The sequence below is a fragment of the Sus scrofa genome, chromosome 3, assembly GCF_000003025.6.
Source record: "Sus scrofa isolate TJ Tabasco breed Duroc chromosome 3, Sscrofa11.1, whole genome shotgun sequence".
In the NCBI taxonomy this organism is placed as follows: domain Eukaryota; kingdom Metazoa; phylum Chordata; class Mammalia; order Artiodactyla; family Suidae; genus Sus; species Sus scrofa.
The window spans coordinates 4,502,856-4,522,471 of NC_010445.4; the positions used below are offsets into that span (position 1 = coordinate 4,502,856).

General features: G+C 44.2%; 1 long non-coding RNA gene and 1 pseudogene across 1 annotated transcript in view; both read right to left on the reverse strand.

Moving 5' to 3' along the window:
* LOC102160627 overlaps nt 1-19,616 on the reverse strand; it is a 63,365-nt gene that overhangs the window by 34,966 nt on the left and 8,783 nt on the right. The window lies entirely within an intron of this gene.
* LOC100520018 lies at nt 12,075-16,620 on the reverse strand (annotated as a pseudogene).

Genomic DNA, 19,616 nt, shown 5'->3' on the forward strand with positions numbered 1-19,616 from the left:
GGTTAATGAATCCAACTAGGAACCATGAGGTTGTGGGTTCAATCCCTGGCCTTGCTCAGTGGGTTGAGGATCTGGCGTTGCAGTGAGCTGTGGTGTAGGTGACAGACACGGCTCGGATCCCGTGTTGCTGTGGCTCTGGTGTAGGCCAGTGGCTATGGCTCCAATTAGACCCCTAGCCTGGGAATCTCCATATGCCGCGGGAGCGGCCCTAGAAAAGGCAAAAAGACAAAAAACAAAAACAAAAACAAAAAAAAAAAAACTTCAGGGTAACTGTCAACCAAGAATCTACAATAGATACACACAAATAAGAAAAAGCAACTCAAATACAATAATAAAGATAGTCATCAAACCACAAGAAGAGAGAACAAGAAGGGAAGAAAAAAGAGCAACAAAAACGAATCCAGGAGTTCCCATCATGGCGCAGTGATTAACGAATCCGACTAGGAACCATGAGGTTGCGGGTTCGGTCCCTGGCCTTGCTCAGTGGGTTAAGGATCTGGCGTTGCCGTGAGCTGTGGTGTAGGTTGCAGATGCGGCTCGGATCCCGAGTTGCTGTGGCTCTGACGTAGGCCAGTGGCTACAGCTCCGATTCAACCCCTAGCCTGGGAACCTCCATATGCTGCAGGAGCGGCCCAAAGAAATGGCAAAAAAAAAGACAAAAAAAAAAAAAAAAGAATCCAAAACACTTAATAAAATGGCAATAAGAACACATATACCAATAATTACCTTAAATGTAGATGGACTAAATGCCCCAACCAAAAGACTGGCTGAATGGATACAAAAACAAGACCCATATATATGCTGTCTTCAAGAGACCCACTTCACTTCTAGGGACACATACAAAGTGAAAGTAAGAGGATGGAAGAAAATATTTCATGCAAACGGGGATCAAAAGAAAGCTGGAGTAGCAATACTCATATCAGACAAAATAGACCTTAAAGTGAAGAATATTTTAAGGGACAAAGAAGGACATTACATAATGATCAAAGGATCAATCCAAGAAGATGATATAACAATTTTAAATATCTATGCACCCAACACAGATTCACCACAATATATAAGGCAACTGCTAACGACCTTAAAAGGAAAAATCGACAATAACGCAATCATAGTGGGAGACTTTAACACCCCACTTAAAGCAATGGACAGATCAACCAGACAGAAAATCAACAAGGAAACACAGGCCCTAAATGAAGTATTAGACCAAATGGACTTAATAGATATTTACAGAACATTCCGTCCAAAAGCAGCACAATACACATTTTTCTAAAGTACACATGGAACGTTCTCTAGGACTGGTCACATTCAGGGCCACAAATCAAGCCTTGGTAACTTTAAGAAAATCAAAATCATATCAAGCATCTTTTCTGACTACAATGCTATGCAACTAGAAATCAACAAGAAAAAAACTTCAAAAAAACAAAAAACAAAACAAAAAAACACCAACACGTGGAGACTAAACAACATGCTATTAACAACCAATGGATCACTGAAGAAATCAAAGAGGAAATTAAAAAATACCTAGAAGCAAATGACAACAAAGACACAACACTCCAAAACCTAGGGGATGCAGCAAAAGCAGTTCTAAGAGCGAAGTTTATAGTAATACAAGGCCACCTCAGGAAACAAGAAAAAGCTCAAATAAACAACCTTACTTTACAGCTAAAGCAGCTAGAGAGAGAACAGACAAGGCCTGAAGTTAGCAGAAAGAAAGAAATCATAAAGATCAGAGCAGAAATAAATGAAATAGAAACAAAGAAAAACAGAAAAAAGATCAATAAAACTAAAAGCTGGTTCTTTGAAAAGAGCAACAAAATTGAAAAACCCTTAACCAGACTTATCAAGAAAAAAAACAAAGAGGACTCAAATCAGCAAAATTAGAAATGAAAAAGGAGAAGTTACAACAGACGTCACAGAAATATAAAGGATCATAAGAGAGTACTACATGCAACTGTATGCCAAAAAAACCTAGAAGAAATGGACAAATTCTTAGAAAAGTACAATCTTCCAAGACTAAACCAAGATGAAATAGAAAAGATGAATGGACCCATCACAAGAACTGAAATTGAAACTGTGATTAAAAAACTTCCAACAAACCAAAGTCCAGGACCAGACAGCTTCACCAGTGAATTCTATCAAACATTTATCCTTCAGAAAGTTTTCCCAAAAAATTGCAGAGGAAAGAACACTCCAAAACTCATTCTATGAGGCCATCATCACCCTGGTACCAAAACCAGACAAAGATACCACAAAAAAAGAAAATCACAGGCCAGTATTACTGATGAACACAGGTGCAAAAATCCTCAACAAAATACTAGCAAACTGAATCCAACAATACAGTAAAAGGATTGTACATCATAATCAAGTGGGATTTATCCCAGGGACGCAAGGATTCTTCAATATCCACCAATCAATCACTGTGATACAGACTGAACATTAACATTAACAACCTGAAGAATAAAAACCATTGGAGTTGCCACCATGGCACAGCAGAAATGAATCCAACTAGGAGCCATGAGGTTGCAGGTTTGATCCCTGGCCTCACTCAGTGGGTTAAGGATCCAGTGTTGCCGTGAGCTTAGTATAGGTCACAGATGCAACTCGGATCTGTGTTGCTGTGGCTGCGGCGTAGGCCGGCAGCAACAGCTCTGATTAGACCCCTAGCCTGGGAACCTCCATATGTCATGGGTGCAGCCCTAGAAAGACAAAAGACAAAAAACAAACAAACAAACATATGATCCTCTCAATAGATGCAGAAAAAGCCTTTGACAAAATCCAACACCTATTTCTAATAAAAACCCTCCAGAAAGTGGGCATAGAGGGAACCTACCTCAACATAATAAAGGCCATATATGACAAACCCAGGGCTAACGTCATTCTCAATGGTGAAAAGCTGAAAGAATTCCTACTGACATCAGAACAAGACAAGGATGTCCACTCTCACCACTACTATTCAACAGTTTTGGAAGTCCTAGCCATGGCAATCAGAGAAGAAATAAGAGGAGTCCAAATTGGAAAGGAAGAAATAAAACCACCACTATTTGCAGATGACATGATACTATACCTAGAAAATCCTAAAGATGCTACCAGAACACTGTTAGAGCTTATCAACGAATTTGGCAAAGCCACAGGATACAAAATAAACAGAAATCGATAGTATTTCTATATACTAACAACAAAAGATCAGAAAGAGATATTAGGGAAACAATTCCTTTTACCATCAAACCAAAAACAATAAAATACTTAGGAATAAACCTATGTAAAAATACCAAAGATCTGTACTCTGAAAACTATAAGATGCCGATGAAAGAAATCAAAGACAAAACAAACAGATGGAAAGACATACCATGCTCTTGGATTGGAAGAATCAATATTATCAAAATGACTATACTACCCAAGGCAATCTACAGATTCAATGCAATCCCTATCAAATTACCAAGGACATTTTCCACAGAACTAGAACAATATATTTTAAAGTTTGTCTGGAAGCACAAAAGACCCAGAATAGCCAAAGCAATTCTGAGAAAGAAAAATGGAGCTGGAATCAGGCTCCCTGACTTCAGGCTATACTACAAAGCTGCAATCATTAAAACCATATGGCACTGGCACAAAGACAGAAGAATAGATCAGTGCAACAGGATAGCATGCCCAGAATTAAACCCATGCACCTACAGTCAACTAATCTATGACAAAGGAGGCAAGAATATACAATGGAGAAGACAGTCCCTTCAATAAGTGGTACTGGGAAATCTGGACAGCTACATGTAAAAGAATGAAATTAGAACATTTCCAAACACCTTACACAAAAATAAACTCAAAATGGGTAATATAAATATAAGACCAGATACTATAAAACTCTTAGAGGAAAACACAGGCCAAACACTCTCTGACATAAACCACAGCAGTATCTTCTCAGATCTGCCTCCTAGAGTAATGACAATAAAAACAAAAATAAACAAACGAGACGTAGAAGTTTTTGCACAGCAAAGGAAATCATAAACAAAACAAAAAGACAACCCAGAGAATGGGAGGAAATATTTGCAAATGAAGCGACTGACAAGGGATTAATCTCCAAAATATACAAACACCTCCTGCAGCTCAGTACCAAAAAAAACAAACCTCATCAAAAAATGGGCAGAAGATCTAAATAAACAGTTCTCCAAAGAAGACATACAGATGGCCAAAAAAACACATGAAAAGATGTTTAACATCACTCATTATTAGAGAAATGCAAACTAAAACCACCATGAGGTACCACCTTACACCAGCCGGAAGGGCCATCATCAGAAAGTCTACAAACAATAAATGATGGAGAGGGTGTGGAGAAAAGGCAACACTATTACACTGTTGGTGGGAACAAAAATTGGTGCAACCACTGTGGAAAACAGTATGGAGGTCCCTCAGAAAACTAAAAATAGAATTACCATTTGATCCAGCAGTCCCACTCCCGATATCTATCCAGAAAAAAACATAACCTGAAAAGACACATGTACTCCTACGTTCATTGCAGCACTATATACTATATACAATAGCCAAGACATGGAAACAACCTAAATGTCCATCAACAGAGGAGCTGATAAAGAAGATGTGGTACATAGACACAAGAGAACATTATTCAGCCATTAAAAGGGAAAAAAAACAATGGCATGTGCAGCAACATGGATGGACCTAGAAATTATCGGGCCAAGTGAAGTTAGTTAGTGAGACACCAACATCAAGTGCTCTCACTGACATGTGGAATCTAAAAAAAGGACATGATGAACTTCTTTGCAGAACAGATACCAACTCACAGACTTTGAAAAACTTATGGTTTCCAAATGAGAGAGGTGGTGGGGTGGGGGCATGCACTGGGGGTTTGGGATGGAAATATGCTATAAAATTGGGTTGTGACGATCATTGTGCAACTATAAATGTATTAAGATTCACTGAGTAAATTTAAAAAAAAAGAGAAATGCACACTGTGAGGTGCTACACAGGAAAAACTCCTCACTCACGGAGACCAGGTGGCTGTGGTTTTCCAGCATCATGTCCCGGTATAGGATCCTCTGCATACAACTCCGCTGTAGCCACTCATCCTGGGTGAAGTCCGCAGTCACATCCTGGAATGACCCAGATCCCGGACCAGCACACTTCTATTTACCCCAAAGAGATCAGTACTGGGTGACATGAGAGATGTAGCAGACCATTCTTAACATGTTTGTTCTGGGAGTTTACCATACATGTTATCCAGGCTGCCTATTACGTATTTCGTGTTGTGGTTTACTTAGTGGGATAAAGTGATGCCGGGATAGGAAAATCCAGACGTATACTAACTTATTAATTCAAACAAAAATATTAAACCTTAAGTTCCCACCATGCGTCTGAAACCGGCCTAGCCTGCCAAGAAGACTCAACTACATCAATCCTTTTTATTTGGCCCTTAAGGAACTTAAATCTTGAGAAGGAGACAAATCTTATCTATGAACATTTCCCCTGTAGTGAGGTATTACTAGAACAAGGCTAGGGTCAATGTCACATATGGTAGAAAATCTGATTCTATTTCGTTTTTTCGGGTCAGTCTTCACTGAATAGTTGATCTTCATGAATGTGGGGCCAGCACATATGTAAAGTCAGAGGCTTGAAAAACAACAGGATGACAGGAACAGGGCAGGGCCACAAGAGGATGCAGAGCTACAAAAGTGTCCAAACACCTCGTGGAGTAATTCTGGACTCACTGCTCTATGGGAGTGGCTCCTAAAAACTTCATCACCACCCTGGCAGTGCTGTCTTGTGCACCCCCAGTTAATTCACTTTAATAAGTAATACATACATTCTGCTGACCTACACGGTCAGCTTGGTTTCTCTCTCTTCTTTCTTGTTAAAAGTTAAATGTAAACGACCTGTTGTTTTCTCCCCAGTGGAGAAGAAAGCACTGGGGTATCTTGCGCCTCCACAGGTGAAAGGTGTGACCGCTGAGGACAATAAGGAGCCTGTGCAGACATGACACCATTGCTGCTGTAGCCGTAATGCTGACATTAAACAAGAAAGATTTCAAATCAACAACCAAATGTCACACCTTAATAAACTAGAAAAAGAACAAATTAAACCCAAACCGAGCAGAAGGAAGGATGTAATAAAGAAGTAAACAAAATAAATAAGACCAGAGAAAATTAAACTAAAATCCAATTTTTAAAAAAGACGAATAAAATTTCTGAAATAAAAAGGATTATAGGAGAGTACTGTGAACAACTCTGTATCAATAAGCTGGATCACCAAGATGAAATGGAAAAATTCTGAGAAGCACATGACACACTCAAGACTAAATCATGAAGAAAAGAGGCAATCTGAAAACGCCTATAACTAGTATGGAAATTGGATTGACAATAAAAAATATCATGACAAAAGTCCTGGACCTGATGGTTTCACTGCTTCATTTTACCAAACACTCAAAGAGTCAATACAAATCCTTCTCAAACTTTTCTAAAAAACTAAAGAGGAGTTCCCTGGTGGCCTAGCAGTTAAGGATCCAGCATTGTCATTGCTATGGGCCAGGTTCAATCCCTAGCCTGGGAACTTCTGCATGCCACAGGCATGGCCAAAGGGGGAAAACATCCTAAAAATGAGCTAACCCTTCCTAACTCATTCTGTGAGGCCAGCATCACCCTTATACTAAAGCCAGACAAAGACGGTACAAGAAAACTACAGAGCAGTATCCTTTACAGTACTACAAAGCTACAGGACTCAAAACAGCATGGTACCGGCTTGAAGACAAACAGCCAATGGAACAGAGAGCCCAGAAATAAACCCTCACATGTACAGTCAAATGGTTTCTGACAAGGGTGTCAAGACCGTTCAGCAAGGAAAGGACAGTCTTTTCAGCAAATGGGGCTGGGAATACTGAATATCCACATGCAAAAGAATGAAGCCAGATCTTCACTCAGGCGCCCCTGCTCCAATTAACTCAAAATGGATCAAAGACCTAAATGTAAGACTTAAAACTATAAAACTTTTGTAAGAAAGCAGGGAAAAGCTTCATAACACTGGATCTGGCTACAATTTCTGGAATGTAATACCAAAGACACAGGTAACAAAGAAAAAACAGACAAACTGGACTTCCTAAAAATTAGAATTGCTGTACATCAAAAGCCAAATCAGAATTTCTACTGTGGCTCAGCAAGTTAAGAACCTGACATGTGTCCATGAGGATTCAGGTTAGATCCCTGGCCTTGATCAGGGGGTCAAGGATCTGCTGTTGCTGCAAACTGCAGTGTAGGTCGCAAATGCGGCTTGACTTCCATGTTGCTGTGACACAGGCTGGCAGCTACAGCTCCGATTCAACCCCTAGTTCAGGAATTTGCATATGCTACAGGTGCAGCCATAAAAAGAAAAAGACACTATCAACAGAGTAAAAGTGCAACCCCCAGAATGGAAGAAGATACTTGCAAATCATATGTCTGGGAGGAGATTAATAACCAGAATATATAAAGAACTCTTAAAACTAAACAACAAAAATAACTCCCAAATATCCAATTCAAAATGGGCCAAGGACTTGAAGCCTTGCTCCAAATAAAACACACAAATGGCCAATAAATACATGAAGAAATGTTCATTACAGGAAGGCAGATTAAAACTACAATGAAATACCACCTCACACACATTAGGATGGTTACCATGGGAAAAAACCCATCACCACCACAAAATAACAAGTGCTGGAGAGAATACAGACAAAGAGCAAGTCTTTTTTTTTTTTTTTTTTTTTTTTTTTTGTCTTTTTGCCATTTCTTGGGCCGCTCCTTGGGCTCATGGAGGTTCCCGGACTGGGGTGCAATCAGAGCTGTAGCCGCCGACCTACACCACAGCCACAGCAACATGGGATCCAAGCCGCATCTTCGACCGACACCACAGCTCACAGCAACGCCGGATCCTTAACCCACGGAGCAAGGCCAGGGATCGAACCCGCAACCTCGTGGTTCCTAGTTGGATTTGTTAACCACTGAACCACGATGGGAACTCCGAGAAAGGGCAAATCCTGTGCACTGCTGGTAGGAATGTGAAATGGAACAGCTGCTAATGGCAGTTCCTTAAAAAATTAAAAATAGGAGTCCCTGCTGTGGTGCAACAGGATTGGCAGCATCTCTGGAGTGCTGGGATACAGATTCGATCCCTGGTCCAGCATAGTGGGTTAAGGATCCAGTCTTGCCACAACAGGATATAGGCTGCGACTGTGGCTGGGATCTGATCCCAGTCCCAGGACTCTCTATGCTGAGGGGTGGCCAAACAAGGAAAAATACATTTAAAAACAGAACTGTCACATGACCAAGCAGTTCCACTTTCGGGTAAATACCCAGAAGAAGTGAATGTAGGATCTTTTTTTTTTTTTTTTGTCTTTTTGTCTTTTTGCTATTTCTTTGTCTTTTTGTTGTTGTTGTTGCCATTTCTTGGGCCGCTCCCGCGGCATATGGAGGTTCCCAGGCTAGGGGTCGAATCGGAGCTGTAGCCACCGGCCTACGCCAGAGCCACAGCAACGCGGGATCTGAGCCGCATCTGCAACCTATACCACAGCTCACGGCAACGCCGGATCATTAACCCACTGAGCAAGGGCAGGGACCGAACCCGAAACCTCATGGTTCCTAGTCGGATTCGCTAACCACTGCGCCACGACGGGAACTCCTGAATGTAGGATTTTAAAGAAAGACCTGTACACCCATGTTCGTAGCAGCATTATTCACAGTAGCTAAAATGTAAAAGCAGCCCAAGTGTGTTCACTGATAAACAAGTAAGCAAAACATATGTATATACAACAGAATATTATTCCGCCATAAAAAGGAAGGGATTTTCACATATGGTACAAGGATGAGGCCAAAGGACACTGGGCTAAGTGAAATAAAACAAGCACAAAAGGACAAATAATTTGTGACACTACTTATATGAAGTACTTAGAACAGTTAAAATAACAGACATAGAATATAATGATGGGTGTCGGGGCTAGGGGAAGGAAGGAATGGAAAGTTATTGTTTATTTGGCAGAGTTTCATTTTGACAGGATAAATATGGTGGTGATAGTTGCACAATGTAAGTGTATTTATTTAATACCACTGAACACTTAAGATGGGTAAAGCGATAAAATTTTATATGTATATGTCACCACAATACAAAAAACTGGGGAGAAAACTGCACTAAAGAACGGAAACTTGGGAGTTCACATCGTGGCTCAGCAGTAACAAACCGGATTAGTATCCATGAGGATGCGGGTTTGAGCCCTGGCCTGGCTCAGTGGGTTAACGATCTGGGGTTGCAGAGAGCTGCTGTGTAGGTTGACATCGTGGCTCGCTGGAGCTGGCAGTTGCAGCTCCAATTTGACCCCAAGCCTGGGAACTTCCATATGCCAAGGATGCAGATTTAAAAAGACAAAAAAAAAAAAAAAAAAAAAAAGAAAGAAAGAAAAAAGAATGAAAACTTGGAGTTGCACTGTGGTGCAATGGAAACAAATCCAACTAGTATCCGTGAGGATGCGGGTTCAATCCCAGGCCTCGCTCAGTGGGTCAGGGATCCGGTATTGCTGTGAGCTATAGTGTAGGTCAGCAACTGTAGCTCCGATTCGACCCCTAGCCTGGGAACTTCCATATGCCCCACCTGCAGCCCTAAAAATCAAAAACAAAACCAAAAAAGAATGAAAACTTCTCCCCACCATGTACAAAGATACAGAAAGACACGCCATGGTAATACTAACCAAAGGCAAGAGTGGGAGTTCCCCTGGTGGCGCAGCGGAAACGAATCCGGCTAGCATCCATGAGGGTGCAGGGTGGATCCTGGGCCTCACTCAGTGGATTAAGGATACGGCTTTGTTGAGAGCTGTGGTGTAGGTCGCAGACATGGCTCAGACCTGGCATTGCTGTGGCTGTGGTGTCGGCCGGCAGCCACAGCTCTTGATTTGACCCCTAGCCTGGGAACCTCCGTATGCCGCAGGTGTGGCCCTAAAGACAAAAAAAAAAAAACAACCAAAAAACTGGAGTGGAGTGCCTATATTATTTTTAGATACAGCAGACTTCAAAGTAAGAAAAGCTACCAAGGATAAAGAGAATCATTCATGATGATAAAGAGGTCCTGTCTCCAAGAGCAGATAACAAATCCTTAACGTGCACCTAACAACAAAGTGTCAAATCCATCAGGCAAAAAGTGAGAGACGTAGGAGGAGGAGCAGGGGAATCCACTGCTGGAGGCCTCAACGTCCCTGCATCAGAAACGGCTGCCAGCAGAGCAGTAAGACACAGAGGGAAACCTCATTTTACTGTGCTTGGCAGATACTGCGTTTTTGTTTTCAGTAATTGAAGGTTTGTGGCAACAGTATATTGAGCAAGTCTATGAGCACAATTTTCTCAGGAGCATCATTTTTCAAAATAAAGTATGTGCATTGTTAAGACATGATGCTACCGCACACCTAGCAGACTACAGTACAGTGTCAACATAATTTTTACATACAATTGAAAACCAAAACATTTGCTGACCTATTTTACTGTGATGTTTGCTTTGCTAGGGTTGGTCTGGAACCAGCCCACGCTGTCTGTTCGGGTTGGCTGTAGATGAAGTCCACCATCCATCAACGGGTTCTAACTGACACCTACAGGTGGCTTCATCCAACAAAAGCAGAATACACATTCTGCTCAAATTCAAACGGAGTAGTCACCAAGATGGACCATATTCTGGGCCATAAAACACACCTTAATATATTTAAATGGACAGAAATCATACAATGTCTAACCTTTACCACCACAATGAAATTAAGCAAAAATCTACAGCAGAAAAGATACTGAAAAACTCTGAAATATATGAAGATAAACAACACATGCCTAAATAACACATAGGTGAAAGGCGAAATTCCAAAAGAAATCTTAAAATATTTTGAACTGGAGTTCCCGTCGTGGCGCAGTGGTTAACGAATCTGACTAGGAACCATGAGGTTGTGGGTTTGGTCCCTGCCCTTGCTCAGTGGGTTAACGATCCAGCGTTGCCGTGAGCTGTGGTGTAGGTTGCAGACACGGCTCGGATCCCGTGTTGCTACGCCTCTGGCGTAGGCCGGTGGCTACAGCTCCGATTCGACCCCTAGCCTGGGAACCTCCATATGCCGTGGGAGCGGCCCTAAGAAATAGCAGAAAGACAAAAAAAAAAAAAAAAAAAATTTGAACTAAGTGAAAATGAAAACACAATTTATTGTGGAATGCAGCAAAAGCAGAACTTGGCAACTGAGAGCACTGCATGCATACATCAGGGAAACAAAGATCTAACATCAATCACCTAAGATTTCACTTTAAGAAACTAGACAAAGAAGTGAGTTCCCATTGTGGCTCAGTGGTAACAAACCCAACTAGCATCCACGCAGTACATTTAAAACGTACATCCACACAGAAACCTGCTCATGGACACTTACGGCAGCTTTATTCTCAACTCCCAAGACTTCGAAGCGACCGAGGTATTCTTCAGTAGGTGAGTGGATACACTGTGGTTCAGACAGACAGCGGAATATTACTCAGCACTAAAATGAAGTGGGCTATCAAGCCATGAAGAAATCTTAAATGAGTATTACCAAGTGAGAAAAAAAGCCAATCTGAAAAAGCACACGCTGTATGATTCCAACCCTACGACACTCTGGAAAAGGCAAAACAATGGAGACAGTGCAGTGGTTGGGAGGCGAGGGAAGAAGGGATAAATAGGTGGGGCCCGAAGGATTCTTAAGTGCAGTGAAAATACACCGTACGGTCCTCTAACGGCAGAGCCAAGTCCTTACCCATTCATCACAACCCACAGAATGTACACGACGGAGACGGACCCCTAGGGTCAACTATGGATTTGGGGTGACGATGATGTGTGGGTACAGGTTCACCCCCCGTGACAAATGCTGCAGTCTGGTGGCAGTGCTGGTAACGGGGAAGGTTGCAGGGGTGTGGGGGCAGGGGGCATATGGGAAATCTCTGTACCTGCAGCTCCATTTTGCTGTAAACCTAACACTGGCCAAACAAAAACAACTTCTTACAGGGAGGCCCCTGGTGGCCCAGTGATTAAGGATCTGGCATTGTCCCTGCTGTGATTCCGGTCACTGCTGTGGTGCAAGTTCAAGCTTTGGCCCGGGAACTTCCACATGCCACAGGCACAGCCCAAAAAAAAAAAAAACCTCTCCACCTTGCATGATCCACAGCAGCATTCAGAGTAGAGAGGAGACACCATTCTCCTGGATAGCCCTGCTCTGTGTTCAGGTAGGACGGGCATCCAGGAAGAGCCGAGTCCGGCTCCCAAGCCCACTGCTGGCTCAGTCAGCCACGGACACCTGAGGAGCACCTGCCAGGATCCAGGCACAGGGAGAGGAGCCCACAGTACAGGGAAGAACACAGCGAGCATCTGGGATCCAAAGGGTTAATGGCCTGGTTGTCGACATAGACACAAACCGGTCATGTCCACACAAGGGGCAAGTGCACTGACAGGGACAGCATGGAGCAAGGGGCGGGGGGGGGGGGAGCGCAGTTAATGGAGAGGGGGACGAAGAAAGAGAAGGGCTTCCTGGACGAGATTCCCCCACAAGGCAGCTCCTGAGGGATGAACCGGAGGCTCAGGTAAGGAATGGACCCACAGCACAGGGTCGGGAATGGAACGCACAGCCTGTGGTCACAGGATGTGTTTAGGAAGCCATGCCAGGTTTGTCATCCCTGCAGAACACCCTTACATGTTTGGTTTTTTGCTTTTCTCCTTAAAACAGTGTTTATTCATTTTAAGTAAGAGTAAGCATAGGTGATGAGAACCAGCTTGGTGACAGAGCGTCTCCGGGGTGATGTGGGGTTCAGCACCTGTTATGTCTCACTTGCTGGGAAGAGGATTCTTTGCTGTGAGGGCAAGGCTGGAACCAGGCTGCCTGTACTCCCACTCAGGCACAGGACTTGGGCAAAGTCTCAACAGAGGTAGTTTTTACTTTTATAACCACAATACTATGGAAGTATTGTGTACAAGAGTAGGCTTCCTTCTCACTCGAAGGCCTTCCGTCTTCAGAAGAGACTGGTGAAGACTTGAGTGGATTCCAGCTCCTGTTCAGAGCACAGAGATACCCAGAAAAGGGGCCTGCTGCTCTTTTGCTGACTCAGAAGGGGGCAGGAAGCTTATGTCATTAGGCCCCAGACCTCTTCCTCCGCCATCATATCGCAAGCCTTCTTACACCACTCTGACCCAGGCTGAGGCCTGGTACAAAATACCCTTAAATGCAATTAAGACCAAAAAGCTTCCCATTAGCAAAGAAGAATTATAAACCATATGCACTTATTTCTCCAGAGATGGGAAGAAGAAAAGAACTAGCCAAGGCTTATGAGTTTTGGGGGAGTTTTTTTGGTAGCACACCAAGCTAGTTTGGCATAACCAGCTACAGAGAGCCTGAAGCCCAATTCACTCTGTTTTGATTAAGAATGAGGTGCTTTTATTATTATTATTATTATTACTACCATTTTCCTTGGAAATAGGGGAGAAGGAGGAAGCTTTAAAATCAAGAATCAAAATACAGTGCATTTGGAAGGCATCAGGAGCGGGACAGAGATTTAAGACTAAGGGACATAGAAAGAAACCTTGCCTTCTAATCCCTGCCTGCTGCACTTGAATTTAATTGTCTAGGAGTTCAAGGTCGCTGGAGTTCAGGCTTTTCTCTTCATTTCCAGCAATGCTGGACAAGAGAGGACTCCTCATTGACAACCTCAGGGTCCCAGGGAAGATGCCAACACTGGAGTGGAAGTAGCAGCAGGATGATTAAGAAGGATGATTCCACACATACACTCATGAGAGTATATGAGACAATCCACAAAATGGGCTCATTCATAGGCAGGGCTGGGACGCAATTACTGGCTATGTCTTCTGTTAAGAAAGGCCCAGAAATTTCTGACACCAGAGCACCTGCAATTTCTGCACAGGGGCTGGCTGCGAAGCCCACCCTCTTCCGAGCTCTGTCAAAGACCACATAGAAGCCCTCCATCACGGTAGCACCCATCACCAGTCCGTTTGTGGAAGGTGAAATGCTGAACTGGTAACACTCATAATTCAGGCCAGCCCCCATCATGGGCTGGATGTAAAGCTGAGGCAGGACAGTTACGCAGAATGATCTGCTGGAGTTCTCTCTCAGGTAGATGGAAATCTTAGGGAAATAAGACCAAGGTGTTTCGGTATTCGTCCAGCAGGCCAGCTGGGACCTAGTCCAGAAACCGTCAGAGAATTCTGGAATCTCTCTGCAATCCAAATTAAGGCTCTGGGCTCTGATTTCCAATTTCAGAATTTCTATCTGATAGCACCACTCCTCCTTAATAGGGGTATACCAGACGTCTTTGTACAAAGTTGGTTCTTTTCCACCCAGGACAAGACTACCTCCACTGGTACCAGTTCCAGCTACTGGCAATCCAGTCCCACACATCTGCATGGAGAACACATTGGGAATTTTTGCTTGTGCCACGAGGGAGTCAAAGAATGTCTCCAGAGAACTTGATGGCTTGGCCAGGGTAGCATAAGCCAGTCCAAGTGTCCCATTCCACTTAATCGCAGGTAAAAAGAAATTCTCTGGCTCAAAAAGAGTGGCAATGTTGACAAGAAAAGAACTACTTAAGTCCTTGGGGACGGTAACAAGGTCCCCCCCAGTGAGGCCAGTCCAGCTCCCCTGTGTGTACTTCATGGTGACATCAAAGCCCTTGGGTTGGTAGGAGCTGGACCTCTCCACATCAAAGTAAGAGTCGATGTAGGAATGCAGGGCACCAGCCACAGCAAGGTTACCGCTTCCATTGTCAACAAGTATCTGCAGCTTCTGCTGAGGGGTCCCGCTCAGCATCTCAACCAGAGTTCCCCTGCAGGTTATCCACCATGGCCAAGAAGTTGGCAGCTCCCCTGGCAGGCTCCAGGGTGAGTGCCAGGCTGTTGGCGCAGGGTTCAGCTGGGGGTCTGGGCCCAGGGGTGGGCACATCCCCGCAGGTGGCAGCAGAGGCCACCCGGAGAGGCAGCGTGAAGGGCATGGAGGGCCCGCACCGGGCCTGCACCAGGAGCCACTGGGCCAACAGCAGCAGCAGCGCCCTAACCACCACACAACAAGGGGCTCAGCGACTCAGCGGCACGCAGGGCTGTGGGGCAGGGCTGGGCATGCAGCGGGGCCAGTGGCCCACATATTTGTTTGTTTGTTTTTCTGGCCACCCCATGCAGCAGCTTGATGTGGGATCTCGGTTCCCAGACCAGGGACTGAACCCAGGCTGCAGCAGTGAAACTGCTGAGTCCTAACCACCAGACTACCAGGGAGCTCCCCTACATGTTTACTTTTTAAAAGTCACCTTCTCCACCAAACTAAGAATTCCATCATTCTGAGCCAAGTCTGTGCACACAGTTCAGCACCTCCCACACTTATAAACCACTGTTGAATAAGATGTATTCAATTTTTTAAAAAATGTTAACGAAACAAAGAAATAAGTAGCCGTCCTGTTCTCAACAGCCTTAATTTTCCGATGAGGCGCTCAGCCTGGCCCTCTGGAGGGTAAGGACCTCGTCAGATGGCTTCCCTACTCAGGTGGCACCATCTGAACAGACTAATTACTCAGGAGGACAGACTCAACCTCAGGGGAAAAGAAGCAAAAACTGTCCCAACAGCGCCGGGAAGAAAAGACGAAGCTCCCAGAGCAGATGGCATTAAGGAGAAAAGACAGCGTGGAGAAATGACAGCATCTTCAAGGTCAGAAAGCCCAGCTGCCACACAGCAGGAGGTGAGAGGCAGGAAGAACCCCATTCTGGTGGCTTCACCACCTGCCTGGGGCGGACCATCACCCAACAGGGAACAGAGGCGCACGATGAGCTGGGGGCGGGGCCTGTAAGTGGTCAGGGTACGAGTTGAGCAAGAGGTGTGTTAGCCACCTGCACAGAGATGGGCAGGCCATGAGGGACGAGCCCAGGCTGTAAAGACACTCAGTGTGACCACCATGGAGGCCACGAAAGCTCAGGAAGGACTGGCGGAGCACCGGGCAAGGGAGCCAAGGGTGGGAATCTGGGGATAAGCCATGAGAACGGGCAAAGAGGAGGAAGATGCCAAGACGGAGACATGGAAACCAGTGTAGGAAGAAAGCCAGAAGAAAGCTGTCACAAAACACCAGGAAAAGAGGCCTTTCTGGGAGAAGCGCAAAGGTGAACTGGCCCCTGCAGTGCTGCCGAGGGAGGGCAAGGCCTGGACACCATCCCCTGCAGTGCTCTGTGGAGACGGGCCACTGAGTTTTATTAGGACATATTTAGGCAGGTGGTGAGAAAAAAGTGACTACAAACAGTGAATTAAAATGTGAATGGGTAAACTGATACTTGGACCGGAACGCTCACAAGAGGCACTATTTGCTAAAGCCAAGTGTCCGTTAACATACGATGGAGAGTCAGAATGTGGGGATACCTACAGGCATTCCTCGGAGATGCTGCAGGTTCAGTTCTAGACCATTCAAATAAAGCAGATATCTCAACAAGATGAGCCATATGGATGTTCTGGTTTCCTAGTGCATTTAAAAATTATTTTAGGAGTTCCCATCATGGCACAACGGAAACAAATCCGACTAGGAACCATAAGGTTGCGGGTTCGATCCCTGGCCTTGCTCAGTGGGTTAAGGATCCAGCATTGCCATGAGCTGTGGTACAGGTTGCAGACGTGGCTCAGATCTGGCGTTGCTGTGGCTCTGGCGTAGGCTGGCGGCTACAGCTCCGATTGGACCCCTAGCCTGGGAACTTCCATATGCCGTGGATGCAGCCCTAAAAAGACAAAAAAAAAAAAAAAGAGTACATTTAACACTGTGAAAAAAAATAAAAATAAGAATTATTGAGAATTGCAGATTAAGATGGCAGAATAGAAGGACTGGAGCTCAACTTCTCTCCTAAAAACAACAAAATTCACAATTAAAGACTGAGCACTCTTCACCCAAATGGACCAGAAACCTTAAAAAAGATATCCTACTCCAGAAGAAAAAGAGGAGGACACATCAAGAGGTAAGAGGGGCGATTTCAAGATATAAACAACCCCATACTTCCTGGGTGGGAAGCTCCACAGAACGGAAACTAACTGGTTCACAGAGACTCACCTACAGGAGTGAGAGTTCTGAGCCACATCAAACTCTCACGTGTGGGGAGCTGGCCCTGAGAGAAAGAGCCCTGGAGCATCTGGCATTGAAGGCCAGTAGGACTTGTGCTCAGGAGCTCCAAGGGACTGGGGGAAACAGAGACCCCATTCTTAAAAGGCGCACACAGACTTTCATGTGCACTGAATCCCAGGGCAAAGCAAAGTCTCCATGGGAATCTGGGTCAAACCTGACCGCAGATCTTGGAGGACATCCTGGGAAAACAGGGGTGAACGTGGCTTCGTGAGGGAAGGACATTGAAAGCAAAGCTCTCGGGAATCCTCTGCAACTGTGCCTTTCTCTGGAAGTGGCCATTTTGGGAAAATCTGGCCCCACCGACATCAGTCAGCTGCTGAGAAGCCCCAGGGCAAACAACAACCCAGGTGGGATCACAGCCCCGCCCCTCAGTAAACAGGCCACCTAAAGACCCCGCAGGCACACGGCTGCCTCTAATCCCATCCAGAGACGAAGCCCCCCCCACCAGAGGGATTAGAATCAGCTCCACCTACCAGGGGGCAGGCATCAGCCCCTCCCATCAGGAAGTCTACAGCAAGACCCCCATACCAACTTCAGCCACAAGAGGGGCAGACACCAGAAGGAAGAGAGGCTGCAACCCTATTATCTGTAAAAAGGTCACCACACCAAAAACCTATAAAAATGAAGAGAACTATAACTCAGATGAGGGAGAAAGGAAGAACCCCAGAAAAACAGCTAAGCAAGGAGGAGATTCTCAGCCTCCACGAAAAAGATTTTAGACTGTCGATGCTGAAGATGATGCAAGACATTGGAAATAAACCGGAGGCAAAGATGGATAACTTATAGGAAACACTAACCAAAGAGATGCAAGATATAAAACTTAAACAAGAAGAGATGCAAAATACAATAACGGAAATAAAAAATTCACTAGAAGCAGCTAACAGGAGAATACAGGAGGCAAAAGAATGAATCAGCGAGGTGGAGGACAGATTAGTGGAAATTATGGATGCAGAACAGAAAAGAGAAAAAAGATTGAAAACAAATGAAGAGAGTCTCAGAGAACTCTGGGACAACGTTAAATGCACCAACATCCGTATTACAGGGTTGCCAGAAGGAGAAGAGAGAGAGAAGGGGACAGAAAAAATATTCCAAGAGATAATAGCCAAAAACTTCCCTAACATGGGGAAGGAATCACTCACTCAAATCCAGGAAGCACAACGAGTACCATATAAAATAAACCCAAGGAGGAACACCCCGAGACACATATTAATCAAACTGACCAAAATTAAAGACAAAGAGAAAATCTTGAAAGCAGCTAGGGAAAAGAAACTAACATACAAGGGAACCCCAATAAGGTTACTGGCAGATTTTTAAACAGAAACTCTGCAGGCCAGAAGGGAATGGCATAATATACTTAACACAATGAAAGGAAAAAACCTCCAACCAAGATTACTCTACCCAGCAAGGCTCTCATTCAGATTTGAAGGAGAAATCAAAACCTTCTAAGCAAAAGCTGAGAGAATTCAGCAACACTAAACCAGCCTTACAGCAAATACTAAAGGAACTTCTACAGGCAGAAAAGAACACGAGAAGAAGGAAAGGAAAAAGAGCAGCAAAAACAAATCCAAAGTAATCAATAAAATGGCAATAAGAACATACATATCAATAATTACCTTAAGGAGTTCCCGTTGTGGCGCAGTGGTTAACGAATCCAACTAGGAACCATGAGGTTTCGGGTTCGATCCCTGCCCTTGCTCAGTGGGTTAAGGATCTGGCGTTGCCGTGAGCGGTGGTGTAGGTTGCAGACGTGGCTCGGATCCTGCGTTGCTGTGGCTCTGGTGTAGGCCAGTGGCTACAGCTCCCATTCGACTTCTAGCCTGGGAACCTCCACATGCCGCAGGAGCGGCCCAAGAAATAGCAAAAAGACAAAAAAAATTGATAATAATAATTACCTTAAATGTTAATGGACTAAATGCCCCAACCAAAAGACATAGACTTGCTGAACGGATACAAAAACAAGACCCATATATATGCTGTCTTCAAGAGACCCACTTCACTTCTAGGGACACATACAAAGTGAAAGATGATGCAAGACATTGGAAATAAACTGGAGGCAAAGATGGATAACTTACAGGAAACACTAACCAAAGAGATACAGATATAAAACTTAAGGATGGAAGAAAATATTTCATGCAAACGGGGATCAAAAGAAAGCTGGAGTAGCAATACTCATATCCGACAAAATAGACTTTAAAATGAAGAATATTTTAAGGGACAAAGAAGGACATTACATAATGATCAAAGGATCAATCCAAGAAGATGATATAACAATTTTAAATATCTACGCACCCAACACAGGTTCACCACAATACATAAGGCAACTGCTAACGACCTTAAAAGGAGAAATCAACAATAACACAGTAATATTGGGGAACTTCAACACCCCACTTAAAGCAATGGACAGATCAACCAGACAGAAAATCAACAAGGAAACACAGGCCCTGAATGAAGCATTAAACCAGATGGATT